The sequence below is a fragment of the Molossus molossus genome, unplaced genomic scaffold, assembly GCF_014108415.1.
Source record: "Molossus molossus isolate mMolMol1 unplaced genomic scaffold, mMolMol1.p scaffold_m16_p_7, whole genome shotgun sequence".
NCBI lineage: Eukaryota > Metazoa > Chordata > Mammalia > Chiroptera > Molossidae > Molossus > Molossus molossus.
In genome coordinates, this window is record NW_023425401.1 from 61,136,433 (window position 1) to 61,143,581 (window position 7,149).

Genomic DNA, 7,149 nt, shown 5'->3' on the forward strand with positions numbered 1-7,149 from the left:
GTCCTCTGCATTTCATGTAATACTGCTTTCTCCCTTTGTCCCTTCAGCCTAAGGGCTTAGTGGCTTCTGGCTCTTACACTAATCACTGGGTTACCTCATTGTCATGTTTGGCTTCTTAGCTCTTCCATTACCTGTATAACCAATTCCCTGTATTAAATTCCCTCACTGAAAAATTTTTTTTCCATTAAAAATGTTTTAAAAATACATTTAAAAAATATTTTTTCTTTATTGATTTTTGGAGAGAGAGATAGAAACATTGATGAGAGAGAACATTGATTGGCTACCTCCTGCATGCTCCCCACTAGGGATTGGGCCCACAACCTAGGCCCTGACTGGGAATCAAACCAGCGACCTCTCAGTGCATGGGTTGACGCTCAAACAGGTGAGCTACACTGGCTGAGCTTTAAAATATATTTTAATGGATTTTTTAGAGAGAGAGGGAAAGAGAGAGACAGAAACATCGATGTGAGAAACATTGATCGGCTGCCTCCTGCATGCCCCCTACTAAAGATTGAGCCTTCAACCCAGGTATGTGTCCTGACCAAGAATCAAACCAGGACTTCTCACTCCATGGGAGAATGCTCAATCCACTGAGCCACACCCGCAGAGCGACTTTTTTTTCTTTTAAGAGAGTGGAAGGGTCTGGCGGGGATCGAACTTGTAACCCAGGTACGTGCCCTTGATCGGAATCAAACCTGCGACCCTTCGGTCCATGAGCTGATGTTCTAACTGCTGAGCCAGACTGACCATGGACCCATCCCTGAAAATATTCAAAGCAGTTTCTAGTTATACCATAATTGCTCTATGATAGATGCTATTTTAATTGAAATATAATTTTAATTACTATTACTTGAATTTGATACAACAAAAGAACAAGAGGTAGAAATTTTTTCTTTAGTATGAGAGATAATATTTTGTATGAGTTCTTTCTAGGTTAAGAAATTATGAAAACCTCTCAGAAGTTAGAGTTATTATTAACATTTTAAACTACTTTTCAATTTTAGATAGTAAAGGTGGACAATCCATGAAAAATTAGTGTTCACATGCTTTCTGTCACCTCTCCATAACTCTTCATTACATTATATTTATTTTGTTTAGGTTTATAACATTCACATTCTCTTCCGTAACCATAATTTCTTAGTATTAGTAAAGTTACATATTTAAACCAGTTATATTTCACTAGAATGTAAGTTTCACAGAGGCAAGGTGGGTTATTTGCTCTGCTCACTGATATATTAAAATGACTAAAAGAGTATCTGGAACTAATAAATACATGTTGGTGAATAAATTATTTACCACAGTTATTCACTTTTAGTTTAACATTTTAATTTCTCTCCTAACTGGCTGGATTTCATTGTTGTATATGTGCATATGTATAAACAAACACACACATCTAGAGTTTTTTTCTCATTCAAGAGAAGCTCAGGCATGTTATGTTGCTTGAGTTCCTTCATGTTTGGAGACATGGGCTGTTATCTTCTGGTATTAGATATTCTTTTCTCATTTTATCGAGTGAACTCTGAATATTGGTGTAATAAATTGTCACTAATTCTTTGCAATCCTAGTGGTCAGAGCCCTCCTATTATAATTACCATTTTTTAAAAAAATTGATTTTAGAGATAGGAAGGGAAGAGAGAGGGGGAGAGAGAGAGAGAGAGAGAGAGAGAGAGAGGGAAACATTGATTGGCTGCTTCGTGCATGTGCCTAACTGGGGATCAAACCTGCAACCTGGGTATGTGCCCTGACCAGGAATCAAACCTACCACTTTTAGTGTGTGGGATGACACTCCAAACAACTAAGCCAAACCAGCCAGGGCTAATTAGCTATTTTTTATTGTGAGGTTTTATACAGTTGCTTGCCACATTTATTTATGTGAAAAATTAAAAAATTCTTTTGACAGAGCCAATATTATCTCTGATAATATTTTTCAGTAAGTCAACCAGCATTTTGTGAGCACTTTCTGCTAAATACTGTGTATTATACAAATATGGATGGCCAATGAACCCTATTCTCAAAGAGCCTATTTGTATAGTGAATAGAATAAGCATGTTGCTACAATATGAAATAGAGTGCGATGTCTTAAAAGAAACACCCAGTGCCTGGATGTTCTGAGGGGGCAATAATTACCAGGAAGAATGAAGCAAATGAATGTTTATTGAATGCCTGTTATTTGGCAAACAATAAAGACCCTTCACAGATATTATCACCTTTGATTGTCAGGACAACTCTGTAAGAAAAGTTAGCATTACCTCCATTTTACTGACACAAAAATAGGCTTGAATAATTGATAAATTATCACACAGGAAAAGTTAACATTTGAACTCACGTCTGTCTAATTATAAACTCATGCTTTTTCTCTACTACATATATACCAGTTGCAAGAATGAGTTAGATAGATGCAGAGTTCAAAACACTGCTTATAAGAACGCTAAATGAACTTAGTGAGAATTTCAAGGAACTTTGTGAGGACCTCAAGAGGATTATAAAGGACCAGTCAGAAATGAAGGATGCACCAACTGAAATAAAGAATAATTTACAGGGAATTGAGATTCAAGATGGTGGCAGAGTGAATGAAAGCTACACAGACCATCTCCCAGGACCAAACGGGAATTACAACTAAAATAAAGGCAAATCATCAGGAAAAAGCAACAGAAAAGCAGCTGGAGAGAAGCCAAATAATCAGGGGCAAAAAAAAAAAAGGTCACTGAATTGAGCCTGGTAGGTCTGTGGAGGCTTGGGAAAGTGAGCTGGGAGCCCACGGACAGCAGCTGTTTTAGTTGTGAGCAGTTCCCTCAGGGTTAAAATCCCAAGCCGGGTCCACGGGGCAGAGGGCTGGGACAGAGCAATAAATTAGCTACAGCCACTCACCTTGGGCTCTGGAAGAGGGAGGGTATACTGGACTAAAACTGTGTGGGGACACCTGGAATTTGGAGGGTGTTGAGAGTTTTTGCTGAGTCACGGCCAAACAGGACAGTGGCCATCTTGCTCAAGGAGCCCCTTTCTGGAGCTCTGGGGAGAAGCAGTAGCCCCTCCCTCAAAGATTTAACCCCACCCAGCTGGGCCAGAGAAATGCAAATTGAGCCTCATTAACAACCAGCATCTACCCCACCCTCTGGAAATCCTCTTACACTGAACACCTGAGAGAGTTTTTCATTTAACTGAGGGCTACAACCCAAGGCTTATCAAATAACTGAGACTAGTAGCCACCAAGCAAAAAACTAGAGGATAACAGAACCTTTCCTGAGCTTGCAAATCTACCCAGGAAAGTAAGACTTGATGGTGGTCTTTAACATGGGTCCTCCCATACTGATCTAAACCCAATAGAGGGAACCACAAATAGCAGAACACTAACACCCACATGAAAAATTTGGCAGGCTCCAAAACCCACTGAGATAGCCAAAATGGTGAAACAAAGAAACAAATCCCAAATGAAAGAACAAGAGAACTCTATTGAAGATGAGATAAATGAAATGTAGTTAAGCAAATTATCAGAGGTAGAGTTCAGTGCCATGATCTTAAGGAAGCTCAACAGCATGAGAAAGAAGTTCAACACCATGAGTAAGGATATAGAAACATTGAAAACCAACCAAGAAGAAATGAAGAATGACATAGCAGAAATAAAACACGTGTTGGAAGGAATAACCTGCAGTACAGAGGAAGCTCAGGACCGAATCAGTGAATTAGAAGACAGGGTAGAAAAAAATCAACCAATCAGAGAACCCAAAAGAAAAAAACAATTAAAAAACATGAGGACAGCTTAAGAGACCTGTGGTCCAATATGAAACATAACAACATCCGCATCAAAGGAGTTCCAGAACAAAATGAGCAAGGGTTAGAAAATATATTTGAAGAAGTAGTGACAGAAAACTTCTCTAACTTGGTGAAGGAAGAAGGATTTAAATTCAAGAAGCACAGAAAGCCCCAAGTAAGAAGAATCCAATCAGGCCCACACCAAGACACGTAGAAATTAAAAGGCCAAAATTAAAAACAGAGAATCCTAAAGGCAGCAAGAGATAAGCAACAGGTTACCTGCAAAGGAAATCCCATAAGGCTTTCAGCTGACTTCTCAACAAAAACACTATAGGCCAGAAGGGAATGGCATGAAGTAGTCAAGGTTATGAAAAACAAGGATCTGAATCCAAGACTACTCTATCCAGCAAGGCTATCATTCAAAATAGAAGGTTGAATAAAAAGCTTCCCAGACAAAAAAAAAAAAGGCTAAGGGAATATATTAACCCCAAACCAGCACTGCAAGAAATGTTAAAAGAACTGCTGTAATTAGTAGAAGAACTAGGAAAAAAAATATAACCACAATAAAAATGGCAATAAACAAGTACATATCATCAATAATCTTAAATGTAAATGGATTGAACACTCTAATCAAAAGACACAGAGTAGCTAATTGGATAAGAAAGCATGACTCATATATATGTTTACAAGAGACTCACCGCACAACAAAAGACACACATAGATTGAAAGTGAAGGGATAGAAAAAAATCTTCTAAGCAAATGGAAAGGAAATAAAAGCTGTGATAGCAATACTCATATCTGATAAAATTGACTTAAAAAATGAAGGCCACAACTAGAGGCAAAGAAGGCCACTACATAATATTAAAAGGATCTATCCAACCGAAAAATACGACCTTGGCAAACATACATGTACCTAATTTAGGAGGACCAAATTCATTTAAAAACTTCTGAAGGACTTCAAAGGAGAAATCAACAGCAATATAATCATAGCAAGGGACTTCAACACCTCCTGACATCAATGGATAGACCCTCTAGACAAAAAATTAACAAGGAAACAGAGACTCTAAGTAACAAACTAGATCAATTGGTTTAAATAGATATCTACAGAGAATTACACCCAAAACTGCAAAATTCACATTCTTCTCCAGTGTACATGGAACATTCTCAAAGACAGATCACATGTTAGGACATAAACTAAGTCTCTACAAGGTCAAGAAGATTGAAATCATATCAAGCATCTTCTCAGATCACAATGGCATGAAATTAGAAATCATACAAATACTCAAAAACATTAAAAAACTTGGAGGCTAAATAGCATGTTATTAAACAATTAATGAGTTACGAAGGAGATCAAGGAAGAAATTAAAAAATTCCTAGAAACCAGTGAAAATGAACACGCAACACAAAATTTATGGGACACAGTGAAAGCAGTCCTGACAGGGAAGTTCATAGTACTACAGGCTTACTTCAAGAAACAAGCAAAATTCCTAATTGACTGTCTAACCCCACAACTTAAAGAACTAGAAAGTAAACAAAAAGGAAAACCCAGAGCAAGCAGAAGAAAAGAAATAGTAAAGGTAGAGCAGAAATAAACAACATAGTCTAAAAAAACAACAACAAACAATTCAAAAGATCAATGAAACAAAGAGCTGGTTCTTTGAAAAGATAAATAAGATTGATGAACCCCTAGCAGATTCACCAAGAAACAAAGAGAGAGAACCCAAATACACAAAATCAGAAATGAAAGAGGAGAAGTAACAACTGACACCACAGAAATACAAAGGATTGTTAAAAAATACTATGACCAATTACACACCAACAAGTTAGGCAATCTAGATGAAATGGACAAATTTCTAGCATCACATAGTCTCTCAAAACTGAACCGGGAAAAGATAGAAAACTTGAACAGACCAATAACAGCTAAGGAAATTGAAGATGTAATCAAGAATCTCCCAGCAAACAAAAGCCTGGGCCCAGATGGCTTCACAGGGGAGTTATACCAAAAATTCAAAGAAGAACTAACACCTATTCTCCTCAAACTATTACAAACAATTCAAGAAGAAGGAAGACTTTCAAACTCATTTTATGAGGCCAGGATAATTCTAATCCCAAAGCCAGATAAAGATTCTGTTACAAAGAAAGAAACCTATAGGCCAATATCTCTTATGAACATAGATGCCAAAATCCTTAACAAAATATTAGCAAATTAGATCCAGCAATACATCAAAAAAATTGTTCACCATGACCAAGTGGGGTTCATCCCAGGGATGCAAGGCTGGTAAATATTCACAAATCAATAAATGTGATACACCACATAAACCAAATGAAAGATAAAAACCATATGATCATATCAATAGATGCGGAAAAAGCATTTTACAAAATCCAGCACCCATTTCTGATAAAAACACTCAGCAATGTGGGAATAAAGGGATAATATATCACATAATAAAGGCTATATATAGAAAATGTACAGCCAAAATCATACTCAATGGGCAAAAACTAAAAGCATTTCCCTTAAGAACAGAAACAAGACAGGGATGACCACTTTCAACACTCTTATTTAACATAGAAACATACTGAAAGTCTTAGCCCCAGCAACTAGAAAATGCTGTGAGGGGGATCAGGAGGAGAGTGTCAATGGGGGAAAAAGAAAAAATATCTGTAAGAAAAAAAATTAATTAAAATAAATAAGTAAATTATTTATTTTAAAAACCCTGTAAAACATTTAAACACATGGAGGCTAAATAGCATGCTATTAAACAATAAATGGGTTCACAATGAGATCAAGGAAGAAATAAAAAATTACCTGGAAAGAAATAAAAATGAATACACAAAATCCCCAAATCTGTCCGGCACAGCATAAGCAGTCTTGAAAGGGAAGTTCATAGCATTAGAGCCCTACCCCAAGAAACAAGAAAAATTTCAAATAAACAATCTAACCCGACAACAGAAAGAATTAGAAAGAGAAAACAAGAAAAGCCCAGAGTAAGTAGAAGGAAGAAATAATAAAGACCAGGGTGGAAAGAAATGATATGAAGAGTAAAAGAACAATAAAAAAAAATCTATTAAACCAAGAGCTGATTATTTGAAAAGATAAACAAGATTGATGCACCTTTAACCAGACTCATCAATAAACAAAGTGGGAGGACCTAGATAAATAAAATCAAAAATAAAAGAGGAGAAATGACAATTGACATCATAGAAATACAAAGGATTGTAAGAAAATACTATGAACAACTATATGCCAACAAATTGGACAACCTGGGCAAAACTGATAAATTCCTAAAAACATACCATCTTCCAAAACTGAATCAGAAACCTGAATAGATAAATTACAACTAACAAAATTGAAGCAGAAATCAAAAGACTCCCAGCAAACAAAAGTCCTTGACTGGATGG